Genomic DNA, 17,932 nt, shown 5'->3' with positions numbered 1-17,932 from the left:
GTGATTTACGTGTTTTAGTGGAAAGAGCACAGGCCTGTGAGTTGGAGGTCGTGGGTTCTAATGCTGGTTCCGCCACATGTCAGCTGTGTGCCCTTGGGCAAGTCACTTAACTTCTCTGTGCCTCAGTGGCCTCATCTGTAAAATGGGGATTATGACTGTGAGCCCCACGTGGGACAACCTGATTGCCTTGTATGTGCCCCAGCTCTTAGAACAGTGCTTGTCACATAGTAAGCGCTTATCAAATGCCATCATTATTATTATTATTATTATTATTATTAACCACTTGCAATGTGCAGAGCACTGTAGTAAGTGCTTTGAGAGTATAATAGCGCGGAATGAGTGGGCATGTTTCCCACCCATATTGAGCTCACAGTCTAGCACTGTGCTCAATGTTTGGAAGAAAACAATATAACAAGAAACAGGCACATTCCCCGCCCACGAGCTCACGGTCTAATTTGCTTTTTAGAATGCTAGGTTTCTATGTTTGCTTTCACTCTTCCATCGTGAACTCCTTGTGGACAGGAACTTAGTGCATTTGGACTTTTGAATATTTCCAGGTGCCTAATACACTTGCAGGCAGCAAAGGTACTTAATTATTTGTAATAAACAAATACATAGGTAAATGGTGAAAATTCATCTGAGAGCAAGGAGGGAATTAGGGTAAATCTCATGTGTGTGTTTTTGGTTATAATATTGGGGGAACAATTTTCCCCAACTTTTTGGACTTTTTTCTTGTGTGACAGAAGTCATATATTTCAATGGTTTTCAAACCATCTCTCCTCTTCCTGTTAAAACAATTGTTGACACAAACTGATTTCTGGATAATTCAAGGGGTTGCAGGAACTTCAAAGCAATGTCTCTATTTGATATGTAAATACTTTTTATGGTACTTATTAAGCACTAACTTAGGTTTTAGGCACCGTCCTGAGCTCTGGGATTGAGACAAGATAATCAAGTTGGACACAGTCCCTATCCTACATGACTCACTCATTCTAAGAAGGATTAAGACCATGATCTAACTACCATTGGGGAAAAACAGCGAGAATGTTTCGGGACACTTGAAAGAATCATTTTGCACCTGACCGTGTGTCTGGCAAGTTTCTGGTCTGGAGGAGCAGAGGTAGGGGAGTAGCGTGGCTTAATGGCTAAAGCACGGGCCGAGGAGCCAGATGACCTGAATTTTAATCCCAGCTCCGCCATTTGCCTGCTGTGTGACCTTGGACAAGTCACTCAACTTCTCTGAGTTTCTCTTTCCTCAACTGCAAAATGAGAATTCAATACCCATTCCCCCTCCTACCTGGATTGTGAGTCCCATGTGGAACACGGGCTGTGTTTACTCTGATTAATTCCTATCTAAACTAGTGCTCAGAACAGTGCTTGACACATAGTAAGTGCTTAACAACTATGTTAAAAGAAAGTTTTCTCTTTCCCTTCTGGACAAGTAGATTTTCAAAACCTAGATTCTTTTATTAAGCTGGCTCTATTCTCACAGATCATCCAGTTGATCAAATTTTAAAAACACACTTGTTTTCACTGATCTTGTTCTCTCAAGCTACTTCTCTTCATCTCTGTTGTATTAAAATACTCCCAAGCACTTAGTTCAGTCCTCTGTCCACAGTAAGCCCTAAATGAATAATATTGATTGATTGATCCATCAATCGTATTTATTCAATGCTTACTATGTGCAGAGCACTGTACCGAGCACTTGGGAGAGTACAGCGAAACAATATAGCGGACACATTCCCTTCCCGCTCGCACCCCTCTACACCTCCATCCAAAATATACAAAGATTTTTGCATATATATCTGAGGCTAAACATGTTTGAATTTTCCAAATAGTTTGCTAGTGTAGATGCAACCAATGTGTCATCCACCAAGAGAAACCGGTAAACATCTTTGCGTTCCTCTTTCCCTGCTCAGTAACACACACAGAATTAAGTTTAGTGACTCCAGGGAAACATAAACTCTCTAAGAGGGTATTTACTGCCTTCAAGGAAAACACATATGTACACAAATAACTCAGTCATAAATGGCACATCTGGGAAAATGCTATCTTGAGAATGATATATTTCTAGGCTTCCTAAATATGAAGGAAAGCACATTTGGTCTATGGTCGTTCTGATGCTTCTTGTTTCAGGTTGTAGCTGGACCATTGTCCTGAGAAAACACAGTCCTGAAGCAGTGCCGCAGATCGTTATGAAAATTCTTCCTTTTCATAAGATACAAAACTCCCCCTCTGGCAGATCTTTTGGCACTGTCCTTGTTTTCTGTGAAAACACACTCTGTACTGAATCCTGTAACCTCAGTTCATGTCTTCTTATATTAGCCTGGTAATAGTCCTGGGAAATAAACAGCAAAACCAAAATTACATCCGTTGCATGAATATTGGAGTCCTACAAAAGTCGCCTTTTGGTGAGCTGTGGATTGGAGAGTAGGGCGCAAATGTGTCAGAAAAGATTATGAATGGAGGATTCTCACTTTTTAATTTAAATGTCTATTCTAAGAGGGCTGTCTGTCCTCTCTTTACTATTAAGTCTCTTGATCTTTCAAATGTGCATGTTACAACACTCAGCATTAGAAGATCGGTTCTCAAAATGAGAACTTAGTAGCCAGACAGAATTGATGCAAGGTTAAATAGTTTATGACACCACACCAACACCATTGTGCCCCCACCCCGCCAAAGATGAATGTCTTTCAGAGTTTTTCCAGCTAAGTGGTGTGTAGTTCTGACTCAGACTCTTTTGAATTGCAAAGGTATTTGTAGCTTTAAGTAATGACTTTGTTCACTACCCTTTTAGGGATTACTCATCATAGTCCCATTATACAGTGAATAAACTAAAACCCCAAGAACTGGAGATGATTGGATTGCTATCAGTAGTGGGCGTAGAATTCGAGTCTTTTTGAATCCAAAGCAGTGCACTGACCTTATGGTCTCCAGACACTGGCCTTTCACAGGGCAATGAATTTTTAAACAAGGACAGGTGGATACTATCAGGCCTGCCATTCCAATGCGGAAAGAGGTGTGAGGTGGCCTGATGAAATCAGTGGGAGAGAGGTAGGAGGATAAACCACTGCAAATAGCTCTTGCATCAGTCCAAGTCAGGTCTAATTAGGTGGGTTTGTTTATAAGCTCCTTTGAGGACCTCAAAATGTGATAGGTTGGGTTTGGGGATGAAAGACATGTCCATCCGCAGCCACCTCGAGGCGTTTCTATTTTGAGTCCATCCGAAAAAAAAGTTCAAGTGTGCCAAATATTCTTTCGGCTTTTACTCTTTCAGTGCTTTAACCACCAATGTTCATCCGGTTAATTGGAACAGTGTTTGTTGTATCTTAACCCCATAAGTCACCGTAGGCGGTGAGACTCCAGAGCTGTTTTAAATACCTTAGTGAGATGACAATTTCTTGGAGATTTTTCTTCCTTATCCAGAAATTAATTAATTTTTTTTTAGATAATGCAACGAAATGTTTGTCTCATTCTATTGCTCTGAAGGAACATAGTGGGTTTTTTTCCTCCCTTTTTCTCTTCCTTCCCTTTCTCCTTCTTTCTTCACCTCTCTCTCTCTCTCTCTCTCTCTCTCTCTCGCACTCTTTCTCTCCTCCCTCTCCCCATTTTTCTCTTCTCTACCGCTTTTCCTCGGTTTTCTTTCTTGGTCTCCTCCCTCTTTCCTCCCCTTCTTTTTCTTTTTCTTCCGTCTCTCTCCCTTTCCTCCACATCTTTCCCTCCCCCTTTTATCTTGCTCTGTTTCTCTCCTTTATTCTTACAGTGTTTCTCCCACTCCTTTCTCTTCCCCTTACCCCTTTCTCTCTCTTTTCCCCTCATCTGCTCCCTTTCTCTCTCTCTCTCTTTTTTCTTTTTTCTCTCCTGCTTCCTCTTTCCTACCCCTTCTTTCCCTTCTCTTTCTTGTGCTCCCTCCCTTTTTCCCTCCTTTCTCTCATTCTCTCTCCAACCCCGTTTTCTCTCTACTCCTTTCCCTGTCTCCCTCATTTCCTCCCTTTTTCCTCACCTTCTTCATTCTCTCTCCCCTCTCCCCATCTTTCCCTCCTCTCTTTTTCTTGTTCTCCCTCCCATTTTCCCTCCTCCTTTCTCTCTGTGTCTCTCCCACCCCTCTTTTTTTTCCCTCTCAATGTGTAGCTGCCCCATCAGTCTAATCTTCTGGTTGCAACTGTCAGCCTCCTGCTAGCTGGACTCTTAGGTTACGTGGGGTGCCAGGATTTCTGGAACAATTTCCTCTAAAGAAAAACAGCCTGATCGGAGGAGTGCCTACCTCTCACAAGGCCCCGATTGTATAAGTCTGCTGAAAAAGAAACAAATGCAGCTTAATTACGTCGGATGCTTCGTGACTAGTTCACAAATCTTTTATTTGTTTTGAGAACTGGAGCCACGGTGCTAGATTTTGTGGGCATTCAGGGAGACAACTCTGCCACTTACAGTAGGACCAAGAAGACGGTGTAATTAGGCTGGCTCCCTTCAAACTTATGGAGGTCTTAAATCAATAGTAAAATGAGGAAAGGTGACAGTATGAGGAAAGGAGTTGAGGAGACTAGACTTTGGGTCTTCTGATCAATTTTTTGGCAAATCTTCTGAGAAGCGCCATGGCCTAGTGGAGAGAGCCTGAGCCTGGGAGTCAGAAGGACCTGGGTTCGAGTCCTGGATCTGCCACTTGTCTGCTGTGCGATCTTGGGCAAGTCACTTTATTTCTTTTTGCCCCAATTACCTCATCCATAAAATGGGATTAAGACTGTGAGCCCCACGTGGGACAGGGACTGTGTCCAACTTGATTAACTTCTATCTACCCCTGCACTTCATGCCAGAAGTGAGCCTATTGAAAAGTGTCGTGGCTTAGTTGAAAGAGCACCGGCCTGGGAGTCAGAAGGACCTTGGTTCTAATTCCTGCTCCACCAATTGTCTACGGTGTGACCTTGGGCAAATCACTGAACTTCTCTGGGCCTCACTTATCTGTAAATAGGGGGTGAATCCTGTGAGCCCCACATGGGAGAGGGACGGTTTCAACCCCGGTTATTTTGTGTCTACCTCAGCGTTTAGTACAGCCCATGGCACATAGTAAGCACCTAACAAATATCACTAAAAAACCAATTATTACATGCCAAGCCCTGGGGTAGATACACAACACCCATGCCGGGGCTTAAGAGGAAGGGAAACCCACATTTTCCAGTTAGCCCCATAGAATTGAGGTGACCTGTCCAAGGTCACACAGCAGGCAAGTGGCAGAGCTGGGATTAGAATCCAAGTCCTTCTGACTTCCAGGCCCATCCTCTTTCCACTGGATATATGCTACTAGTGACTTGTCCTCTTGCTGAGTTTCCACTACATGGAAGAAAGGGGAGATGTAGTAACTGCCCATTTAATTTGATCAATGCAGACAAGGAACTAGGTACAGTTATTTTCACAATCCTGTTGTATTGTCCTCTCGCTAGTGCTTGGTACAGGGTTCTACACACAGTAAGGACTCAATAATGACCAGTGATACATAATTTAGAACAGGGTCACGTCTCCTGGGAATGCTGAATAAATTTAAGGACGAAAAAGGGAATGCAGAAAGTGACAAGGAAAAAGTGGAGAAGGACGAAGGGAGAGGAGAAGGGAGAAAAAAAACAAGAAGTGGGAGGGGAGGAGGAGGAAGACGAGGAAGAGGATGATGATGCAGTGTGAAAAAAAAGGAAGAATAGGTTCAATTTTTAATCATTATATACCGTAAGTGAAGTCGAGGCTCACGTATACTTCCTTCCCCTTCTTATTTCATTCCTTCCTTGTGAGAGACAACATGTTTCCCCAAAGAGACAGGCTCCAGGTCTAATTCCCACCTAGTACGTAGCACAGTGCTCTGCACATGGTAAATACTAAATAAATACTATTGCTACTACAACTAGTGGCAAGATCCCAGGAGACATGGATTCGTGTCCTGGCTCTCTGCCACATGACTGCTGTGTAACCCTAGGTTAGTCACTTAACTTCTTTGTGCCTCAGTTTCCTTATCTTTAAAATGGGGAAGCACAAATTGTTTTCTATCTCCCTTAGACTGTGAGTCTTAACTGGGAGAAAGACTGGGTCTGATCTGATGGTACTTACCTCAGAACTTGCCAGATAGAAAGTGCTTAACAAATAGCACCATTACTTTTAGGGAGATACTGAAGTCCAGTTGGAGGTTCATCGACAACTTGACAAAGAAAGACTTTAGTGAATAATCATAGTAATAATGTTGGTATTTGTTAAGCGCTTACTTTGTGCAGAGCACTGTTCTAAGCGCTGGGATAGACACAGGGGAATCAGGTTGACCCACGGGGGGCTCACAGTTTTAATCCCCATTTTACAGATGAGGTAACTGAGGCACAGAGAAGTGAAGTGACTTGCCCACAGTCACACAGCTGACAAGTGGCAGAGCCGGGATTCAAACCCATGACCTCTGACTCCAAAGCCCGTGCTCTTTCCACCGAGCCACACTGCTTCATCATTCATTTGTATTTATTGAGCACTTACTATGTGTAGAGCACTGTACTATGTGCTTAGGAAAGTACAGTGCAAGAATAAACAGTAACATTCCCCGCCCACAAAGAGCTTACATTTCCCAGTCCTTTGTAGATCAAGATACAGTTGTTTTTGTCCAGTCATTTTCTGTGTACAGTGAGATAAGTACAGAAGACTTAACTATATTCAGCCAAATGAAGACATCACCTTCCATATTTTCAGAAGATGCCTAAAATGGGCAGATCTCTGCTCTATAGCTCCATTGCTTAGTTGACGATCCCCAGTTTGGGAAGTGAACCCAGACTCGAGATTCTGCCAGCTTTATAAATGAAAACATCCAGGGTAAAAACCATGTAGTGAAATTCATGTCTAAGTTGGAGTTTCTCATTGTGTTGTAGGTTACCGAAATGAAAAGCATTTTCAAAATCTAATTTGCTTTTCACAAGGGATTGATGGATCTGGCTGGATCCTAGCTTCTTCGAATGTCTTGAACGATTTCTCATATATTTTGGGTTCAATAAAATCCAAAATGCATGTTGCCCTGAGCACTTTTCCTTTTAGGTTTGAAACCCATGTGTAATCTCAAGGAAATGTAATCCATATGTTTCTGATTCATTTACACTTAACTCATCAAAATATTTTTCTAGGAGCTATTTGATGTCAAAAAAGCGTTTTGAGTCCTTTTAATATGCTTTTTAGAACACCCTTCTGCCTTAAAAGCAGAAGGCCATGTTTAGCCAAAGCAGAATGAGCTCAAACACCAAAATAAACATGTGGGTTCAACTCCAAGCTCTGAACCACTGAATTTAAATTGGGTTCTAAACATGTCCCATCCTTAACTGTGGGTCCGGTTGCCTGGGAGGCGTATGGGACTCGATACCATGTTAACGTCAGGGAAGACCTCCCTTTTTCCTGACGTCCCATTCGTCCTTATAGGGATGTAGGCTTTTGATCGCCTCAGGCCATGAGGATGTTTGCTCCACTAGTCCCGCCTCTGGATACGAGTGGACCTGATGGACAGACCTAGTCTCAGATTTTGCCCTTTTCTTTTAATGCTATACGTTAAGCAGTTATTATGTGACAGGCACTTTACAAAGCACTGAGGTAGATACGGGTTAATCAGGTGGTACACAGTCCCTGTCTCGCATGGGTCTTGTAGTCTTCTCCCCATTTTACAGATGAGGCCACTGAGGTAGATAGACTTGCCCAGCGTCACACAGCAGATAAGTGGAGGAGCCAGGATTAGAATTAAGTCCTTCTGACTCTCAGGCCTGTGGTCTATCCAGTAGAAGCCATGCTACACCCTTTTCACTTTGGTTTTGCTTTGCTGCCAGCTTGGGTAGCTTCAAGATGGTGGCCGGGAAAGTAGTGCGGCCTAGTAAAAACAAAACTAAAAAAAAATAAAACGTCCAGCAATGGGACTCAAAAATCCCATATTCTTGTTGTAGGTCTGCCACTTATCTGCTGGGTGTCCTTGGGCACATCACTTAACTCTCCATTCGTCCGTTTTCTCATCGGTATAGTGGGTTTTTAATGAGTGCCCTCCTTTCCTCGGAGAATATGAACCTCATTTGGAGCAGGGACTGTCTCTCATCTGATTACTTTGTTTCTGTCCATATCTAGGTCACGTAAATACTTTGAAAATGCCATTGTTATTATTTCTGGAGTCTGGTTTGGGGAAGTTGGGTGGGGGAGGGTGGTACCACCCCAAGAGCCCCTGTATATCAGCTGTCATTTATGCTTGCTCTTGAGACATTCAGGACACACGGATGAGGAAGCAAAACCCCATCTGAACTCTCCCAACTGAATGGTCCCGAAGGTAATCGGGGTCTATTTCTACAACAACAACAAAATACCATTGTATGTGAGATTGGGTACTTAGAACTCCTTTAGCATCCAACAGGCAAGATCTGTCAAGCTGCTATTGGTACAATCAACTTTGTCTGTGGTAGCATTATCACATTATTCAGGGGGAGATTTAAATTGAGATAGCCAAACTCTGTTATTAAGGTGAAAAGCCAGATTTGGCTTCAGTAGGTCTCTAAGTCCCCTGTCAAAGGAAAATAATGGTTTGAGGTAACTGTTTGTTTTGAGTTATTAGATAACTACTCCCTTAGACTGCGAGGCCCATGTGGGACGGAGACTGTGTCTGACATGATGATCTTGTAATCAATCAATCAAAGGTATTTACTGAGCATGTACTAGGTGCGGAGAACTGTAGTAAGCACTTGTGAGAGTATAATACATTTATAAATATAGAAAGTATATAAATATACAAGTACAGTGCAGTATAATGTATTGAACCCAATGCTCGGTACAGTATTGGCATAGGGTAAGTGCCTAAGAAATACCACCGTGATTTTGTTTTTATTATCATTATTATTCACTACACTTTAAAGTTAGGTGCAAAGGACTGTTCTGATCTGGCTTGGCCTTTGGGAGGGGGAGGAAATTCCTTCCAATTCAGAAAGTGGATTGTGGAGTTATCAATCAAGTTAGATTGACTCTCAGTATAGGCTTTTAGCAAATGATAGATAATTATGCAGATCGGGTCCCACTTTAGACTTAAGTGAAAATGTCTCCAGAATATTTCAAACGATTCCATTTCTGTTTTGGTTACTGGCCCATTTTACTTGGATGTATATTGTCCATAGGAGCCAAGGACCTATTCCCAAGAATCTTTTAAGTTCCTCTCCACTTCCCCCCCAGTCATCCTCAATTCCAGCACTGTGATATGAATCAATACATTCTTTTGGAGAAGGGCTCTGTTGAGTTCCTACACATTCCACCGTTACCATCAAAAGCATCATCTTTTTCCATGAGGAATCAAAGTCTCTCTCAACTCAGGTGAAAAGACGACTCTTCCAGTCAAAGGTTTTCCAAATTCAGGGTTGAGACGTTAAAGAGTTTGATCATTTTCAGTTCACTCTGTGGGTTTGTCCACCTGGCCATCCCCAGATGCGTGTAAATATTTAGGTTGACAGAAATATCGGGACATGACATGAAGGAAATCCGTATTGGAAGCCTTAAGTGGTGAGTTCTGAGGGATCTTGACGAGTTCCAACAATTCTTGACAACATGTCGGTCTCCTCTTGGAGTGATACTATTATCAATCAGTGGTATTTATTGAGCGCTTACTATGTGCAGAGCACTCTACTAAGCGCTTGGGAGAGTATAATACAACATTCCCTACCCACAGTGAGTTTACAGTCCTCGAGTGACTTCTCCCAAAGACCATGGGATATTTTTAGCAGAGCATCCCAGTAATAATAATGATGGCATTTGTTAAGCGCTTACTATGTGCAAAGCACTGTTCTAAGCGCTGGAGAGGATACAAGGCGATCAGGTCGTCCCACATGGGGCTCCCAGTCTTAATCCCCATTTTACAGATGAGTTGACTGAGGCACAGAGAAGTTAAGTGACTTGCCCAAAGTCACACAGCTGACAAGCGGCTGAGCCGGGATTTGAACCGGAAAGTGATGAATATTTATGTTTCAGAAGCTCCTCCTGGTGGCTGAGTGATGGGGAGTGGGCAGAAGTTTGGGAGATCCAATCTTGTCTCATCTGGAAGTTCATTTCACTGACATGTTTGACTTGTGCAGAGAAATGAGAACACGCAAGGCTGGAGCAGAGTTTCCAGCCGGAAAATAAATATCGGCATTTGGTATTCCATTTAGCCACAAATAAATTTTAAATTTGTAACACTTCATTTAGTAGAATATTAACCCCTGGAGGGTTGAAAGGAGACCTGACAAGAATAGAACTTACTACGATTGATCCAGTTGAAATATGCTAGTACAATCCCAGAAGCCCTTGTACGTTCACGTATGTTTGTGCATTTTACACATATCTGTTTGAATGGCCTTAGAATCGTTTGAGCCAGTGAAATTAAAGCCATCACCCCATCTTTATTCTAATCGACATACGCAACGTATGCAAAATTAACCAGAGCGGTCTAGGATTCAAAATTACCCCATCGAGCAGTCACTCCATGGCTCCCACACACTCGGGTTTTCTCAAATAAGCTGGAAACAAGACCAGTGAATATGTAAATTGGAACTGATTAGAGATTAGGTTTCACTTTTTTTTTTTATTTGGAATAAAAACAGCCTGCAAATCCCACTAAGCCAAGCCACGTCTCTGAATTACAACACTAGCGCCTGTCGGCTGTGATAATTTCACTTCATTAAGTTCCAGATATAAATAGAGGGCTTTTTTTTTTTTTTCCATGCACCACCTTTAATAACCATGGACTGAAAACACAGGAGGTATTGATCCACTCAGCTGTTTGCTATTGGGTCTTTGAGAGTCTCTAATGCAACAATGAAGCAAGACCAAACACCTTATATCTGTCCCCTCTTGCAGCTAGGACAATTCACCTCTGTCGAACCCATTTTAATGCTTTTTAGTTCCACTGCCAAAAAACATTAGAAGAATAAAATCTGTCAAGGCAGCCACATATTGAAATGCAAAGGAGACATATACTGCACTCTGAATCTATACCATGCAAAGAAATTCATTAAAAAAAACTTCATTTAATACAGTGCTACAGGCATTAATACCAGGTTGATTTGTGTGGCAAGAGAAACTACAATCATTATTTTTCACAGATGTTAAAAGGTTCAGATTCATAATATTTTTGCCTTTCAAATTCACTCAGATTCTTTTTCCACAGGAAAAGGAAAGACCTTTTTACTCTCCCTGCTATGAATTATCAGAGACTGAGACCTGGCTTCCTGAAATGGAAATCATAGAAAGGCCAAAACATTTTTTTCTTCTGAGTGTGTGTATGTGTGTGTGTGTGTGATTTTCTTAATTGCACACTAATCAGAGGGACAGTAGAAAGGACTTTAATTTCACAAAATATGCAGTTCTGATTGGAGCCCTTCCCTCTAAAGGAGTTGAACCTCTGAGGATTAATACTATTGAAATGTACTTTTTCCCTAGCGCTTAGTATTCCAGTCTGCATACAGTAAGCGTATAATAAACACCACTGATCGATTGATTTGTGCATTTGCTGCTCCAGAACTTTCTTGGCTTGGACATTCATTCATTCATTCATTCAATAGTATTTATTGAGCGTTTACTATGTGCAGAGCACTGTACTAAGCGCTTGGAATGTACAAATCGGTAACAGATAGAGACAGTCCCTGCTATATAGATAACAATTAATTATCATTATAACAACAACAGTGGCATTTGTTAAGTTCTCTGTGCTGAGCGCTTGGACATCTGTGTTCTGACTGAACTGAGTGATTGCAGGGAGTTCCTACAGGAATGTTTAACCTGTGAAAAGTGAGGTTCACCTTGGCCTTATCCTGAGTAGAAACAATTTAGGATGATCTCAATTTAGGACCATCTCAAGCTAATGTGAATGGACGTTTGTCTGTACAACAAACCCCTTGAGGTCCCTTGCCAAGGGAAAGCTGACGTGGTTAAGTTGAATTGGCAGTGATCTAAGATAGGATTGCGGGGTTAGGATCAAGCAGAAGGGACATAATTTACATGGTGGAGGTGAGGGGCTTGCCCAAGACATGCCCACCACCACCAAAAAAAGTGTGTATATATATATATATATATATGTATACACACCCATATCTATCTTTAGCAGCCACCATACTATCACTGTAGGATGTGGCAGAAAACTAATTAAATTGAACTAATTAAAAGAGAAGGCTGATATCAAGTGTATTCATTTCAAATATCGTTCAGAATCATTTTCATTTACTGCAATGATCCAGTTTGCATCACTGTAGTACAACTCTAATCTATGGGACCTAAGATCGAGTCTGGTGCTGACAATGGAAAGTTCAAATAGTCAGACAAGATGGGCTATGTCTATCTCAAGCAACTGTAGGCTCAATTTGTTCAGCTAACAAAACATTTTTGAAGCACATGTAGGAAGCCGCGAGGCTCAGTGGAAAGAGCCCCGGCTTGGGAGTCAGAGGTCACAAGTTTGAATCCCGGCTATGCCACTTGTTGGCTGTGTGACTGTGGGCAAGTGGCTTCACTTCTCTGGGTCTCAGTTACCTCATCTGGAAAATGGGGATGAAGACTGTGAGCCCCACGTGGGACAACCTGATTACCCTGTATCTACCCAGCGCTTAGAACAGCGCTCTGCCCATAGTAAGCGCTTAACCAATACCAACATTATTATTATTATCATTATTCATACCCCTCTTCCCATATCTGATACACTTAATTACTTCCTCCTATTTGAAATTGACTTTGGTGACTGCCTTTCTTCCTAGAGTGAAAGCTTCCTGGGGCAGAGAATGATTATTATTATTGCTATTATTATTATCATTATTATTGCATTTATTAAGTGCCTGCTATGTTTCAGTCATTCTAAGCACAGGGATAAATACAGGCTAATCAGGTTGAACCCAGTCCCTCTCTCACACAGGGCTCGGAGTCTAAGGAGCCGAGAAAACAGGTATTTAATCCCCGTTTTACAGTGGAGCAGATTGAGGCACAGAGAAGTCGTGACTTGCCCAGTGTCAACCAGCAATCATTTGGCTGAGTGGGATTAGAACCCAGGTCCTCTGACTCCCAGGCACATGCTCTTTCCACCTAGCCTACCGCACTGCTTCTCATGTCTTTTCACTCTATTGTACTCTCCCAAGTGTTTCGATCGGTATTCTTTACATGGCAGGGATTCAGTTTATACTTCTGATTCATCGATTGATCCAGAAATAATCTTGAAACTGACAACAGATTGGGTCAGATGATTAATGTTTAAATAATGAGATTTACACTGTGTTACATATTCAAGAACAGACTCTGAAACAATTTCAAATAGAAGCTTTAAACCATCACATAGATTCAGTTATTTCAAGACAGTCATACCTGTTAGCTGCCTGAGCTTGTCTCTGTCAGGTGAACTTAATGACAAGTTGATGAGGTTCACAGGTGCCACCATTTTCTTAACGACATCAGTGTGACTCCATTTTCAAGTCTGTATCAGTGCCTGGTCTTAGTGGAAGTAAGAGAATGCTGTCTTTCTCTAGGAGAGAGCCTACTATAAGAGTTTCTCCACTGATGTGATGGAAAAATGTGATAGATGGCACCCAATCCAGTCCATATGGAGAACAGGTAACTTGTATTTTTATTATGGTCTTACGTTGGCTGTTTTCAGAGCTTGCTTTGGCTGTGAGGTGGCCTTTTCAAATCTTGATCGTCCCATAACCTTGTATCCACGGGGGAGAAAATATCTCTTCGTTGAGCTATGCCAGGTTTATCTATTTTCTGTTACAATCTCACAACATTTCTGGGTTTACTTATGCTCTTTAACATTGTGCTTCACCATTAATTTATTCTTCCTCCCCCTGTGTGTTCCCTGTTTCAGTTCATCATAGCGTAGCTGGCCTTCTGTCTTTTTCGGGGTAGTTTTGCTTTTCCTCATTCTTCTCTCCTGTCCTATTAGCAAAGGTGTGCTCTAAAGAGCATTGTTGGAGAATAATGAGCTGACAGTGTTTAGGATTTCATTGTTGAAGCTGGAAACTGTCTTTTTGTTCCTTTTGGGTATCAGATTTGGCTTTTAAAGGAAGGCTTTATGTCTTCAATTTGATATCAATCAGTGATACTAGTCGGATGACTGGGGTTTTTACCTTTTTTGTGTGTGCAGAGCACTGTATTGAGTATTTGAGAGTACAGTTCATCAGAATTAAGAGACATACTCCTTGCCCACGATGGGTTTACAGTGTAGAGGGAGAGGCAGACAGTAATATAGGTAATTTAAAATGCATAATTGAAAGATAGGTACATAATTTAAGATAGGCTTAATGCCCTGTTTATGATTTTGTCCATCTCCCCAAAACTTAGCTAATCTTTTGGGTTTCTAATTATTTGCTTACAATAGTAGTGTGGGCAGAGCAGAATAAGGTGACGTGTGACGTTTGGCGATGTTTATAATTTTGTGTGGCTTGCGTAAGTATGCTTTTATGAAGCTTTAAACGTAGCGGCTGCTTAATGGCCATGGTTTCCTCTGGGCTTATCATTGACCTATACTGCTGTCAAGTAGCACATCTCCTCCAATAGGCTTTCCCAGACTAAACCCCACCCTTCCTCATCCCCCACTCCCTTCTGCATCACCCTGACTTACTCCCTTTTGTTCTTCCCCCCTCCCAGCTCCACAGCACTTAAGTATGTATCTGTCATTTTATTTATTTGTATTGATTTCCGTCTCTCCTCTCTGCACCCCCAGAGACTGCAAACTCATTGTGTTCAGGTAATGTGTCTGTCGTTGTGTTGAACTCTCCCAAGGACTTAATACAGTGCTCTGCACGATAAGCGCTCTAATATGCTTGAATGAATGAATGTTTCAGTATGATCTGCATGTCTTCTTTTATGTGGCTCTCAAGATCAGTCGTTAGAATAGTTTCACTGAAGTTTGTCCCTCCTTGAATTGGATGATTTTCTTAATGACTCAGAGGGCATTCACGTCGAGTTTCCTCAAGTGTGGTGACCCGAGTCAATCGAGTGCTTACTGTACGCGGGACTCTATACTAAATGCTGTGTGACATAAAATAGGGTCAAGACTTCATTTCCAACCACAGAGCACTGCTGTATTCTGGTTAAGTGGAAGGGGTTAGACAGGTTAATGTCCATTTGGACTTGAACAGGCAGTGTGAGAAGCGGCGTGGGCTTGGCAGTCAGAAGGACCCGGGAGCTCCGCTTGTTTCCTTAGTGACCTTGGACGAGTGACTGCCCTTGACTGTGCCTCAGTTATTTCATCTCTAAAATGGGGATTAAGATTGTGAGCCCCGTATAGGGAATGGACCGTGTCCAATCCGATGAGCTTTTATGCACCCCAGTGCTTAGTACAGTGCCGGATAAGTAATAGGTTTTGAACAAATATAATTTTAAAAAAAATGCATACTGTCTTGGAATGACATAGCGTTTTAGTGACTGTGTTGGCATAGTCTTATATACTCAGTTATTTCAAAAACCCAGGTGTATTATAGTATAAAACTTCTCTTAGCCAGACAAACACTCTACTGGTGTTTTTTAATTCCTGCTTTCCATTAAGCTGCAAATCTCTACCTTTTATGTTTGGTAGGAAGCCATGTTACGACAATAGACCGAGAGGAATCCTGGTCAGAATCTTGACATAAATTTAATCGTATTTATTGTTTACTGTGTGCAGGACACTGTACTAAGAGCTTGGGAGAGTACAATACAACAGAAAAAGACACTGGGCGAAGCAGTGTGATTCCCTGTCCATTTCCATATAAAGCTGTCTCCTTTCCTCGAAGACTACGGTTTTTTAGTCTCCCTAAAGTCCGGCGATACTTCTTCATTAATAACCGTGTTGCTGGTTAGGCACTTTATGCCAAGCAGCATTGTAGATTTAAGATCATCAGGTCAGACACAGTGTCCCCTTTAGCATTTTTTGTGTATATCCTGGTGCAGAATTTAAGCATCAGAACTCTTTGGTTGTAGGATTCTGTGAAATTGACATCCACTTGATGAATTTAATATCATTCATAGTTCCGAATGTGGGAGTTACTAACTTAAACAGAGGTCATGGGTTCGAATCCCCCGTCTGCCATCTGTCAGCTGTGTGACTGTGGGCAAGTCACTTCACTTCCTCTGTGCCTCAGTTACCTCATCTGTAAAATGAGGATTAAGACTGTGAGCCCCACGTGGGACGACCTGATTCCCCTGTGTCTACCCCAGCGCTTAGAACAGTGCTCTGCACCTAGTAAGCGCTTAACAAACACCCACATTAAATGTGGGAGCTACAACCTTTCTGGATATCTAGGCTTCGAAGGGCCTCCCGCTGGATGGTGTGATGGACTAGGGAGGGAATGGAGGACCTCAATTCTACTCGCAGCTCTTTCACAAGCCTGCTGCGTGACTTCAAGCAGGTCACTGAGAAGCCGCATGGTGGAGGGGATAGAGCAAGGGCCTGGCAGTCAGAAGGTCATGGGTTCTAATCCTGCTGTGTGACCTTGGGTAAGTCACTTTACTTCTTTGTGCCTCAGTCACCTCATCTGTCAAATGGGGGTTGAGACGGTGAACCGCTGTGGGCCGGGGACTGTGTCCAACCTAATTGCCTTTTATCTCTCTCACGGCTTAGAACCCCGCCGGGCACATGGTAAACCCTAAAATAAATACCACTGAGCTGTACTATTTGTGGTATTGTGTAAATACTCTTATCTCTTCACCTCCCCTCTGGTTTTTTTTTTTTTGTATTTTAATTAGCAATTCAAACAAATTTCAGATGAACTAATAAGACTCAAAATTTAGGGGCAAGTTGAGTAGGCAAACCAAGGTTGCTATTTCCTCGTGACTGTGACCTTCATGCACGTATTCTAATTGGTCTGTAATTACGAATGACTGAGAACTGCTGCCCCAGACCAGGTGTTGAGATAAATATCTGCCGATAGGGTTCTTGTGCCGGATACAGAGGAGATCAGTCTGTCATGTGGTACTAGAAAAGGTGTATTAAATCCCGAAAGTTTAATCTAAGCGTGGGAGTACATACAGGATGTTCAAAACAGAACGAAGACTATATACTCTAATAGGCACCCCATTTTGCCAGTAAGAAAACTGGGACCCACAGTGATTTTATCAAAGCAGCCTGCTGCAGTGGATAGAGTGCGGGCCTGAGAGTCAGAAGGTCATCCCGGCTCTGCCACTTGTCTGCCGGGTGACCTTAGGCAAGTCACTCGACTTCTCTGTGCCTCGGTTACCGTGTTTGTAAAATGGAATAGAGATTGTGAGCCCCCACATGGGCCAGGGACGGTGTCCACCTTGTTGGCTTGTGTCCACTCCAGCGCTTAGCACAGTGTCTGGCACATAGTAAGAGCTTAAGAAATACAATTTCGATTATTATTTCTTAAAGTCACCCAGCAGGGCGTTGGCATTCTTGAGGCCAGAACCCGGATGCGTACTCTTTCCACTACACCCCTCTTCTTCCTGATCGCTGGCTGCTTGCGTTTTCCTGACACAGACAATCTTTTCTCCTAAGAATGGTTTCTCCAAACACCTTTATCTCCTGCAGCGCCATTTTGTGCCTCAAGTTCACTACGTTATTGCCAAATGGACACTTTACACAGCATTGTGGAGATTAGCCTTTAGAGTATGGACTTAACAAAGGAGTCTGGGGAAACCTATGGAGCAGTTCTCTAAGAAACCCTCGAAAGCAATTCGGGTAGAGCTTTGTATCTCTTGAGTGCCTTAATTACGTGAAGGGAGGAACATCAGGTGAGCTAATTGCCCTCCCTTTATTCCACTGCTTCTCATTCATTCATTCAGTCGTGTTTATTGAGTGCTTATTGTGTGCAGAGCACTGTACTGCACTGTTGAAAGTACAGTTCAGTAGGGTAGGAAAATATTTGAGGGAGACTGGCCTTCTGAAAGACTTGAGCTCAAGAATCACGTCTAGCAACAATAAAAATAATAACTGTGTTATGCACTGGGTTAGAGACGGGATCGGCAG

This window comes from Ornithorhynchus anatinus, chromosome 15, assembly GCF_004115215.2.
Source record: "Ornithorhynchus anatinus isolate Pmale09 chromosome 15, mOrnAna1.pri.v4, whole genome shotgun sequence".
NCBI lineage: Eukaryota > Metazoa > Chordata > Mammalia > Monotremata > Ornithorhynchidae > Ornithorhynchus > Ornithorhynchus anatinus.
Note: the sequence above shows the minus strand (reverse complement) of the source record.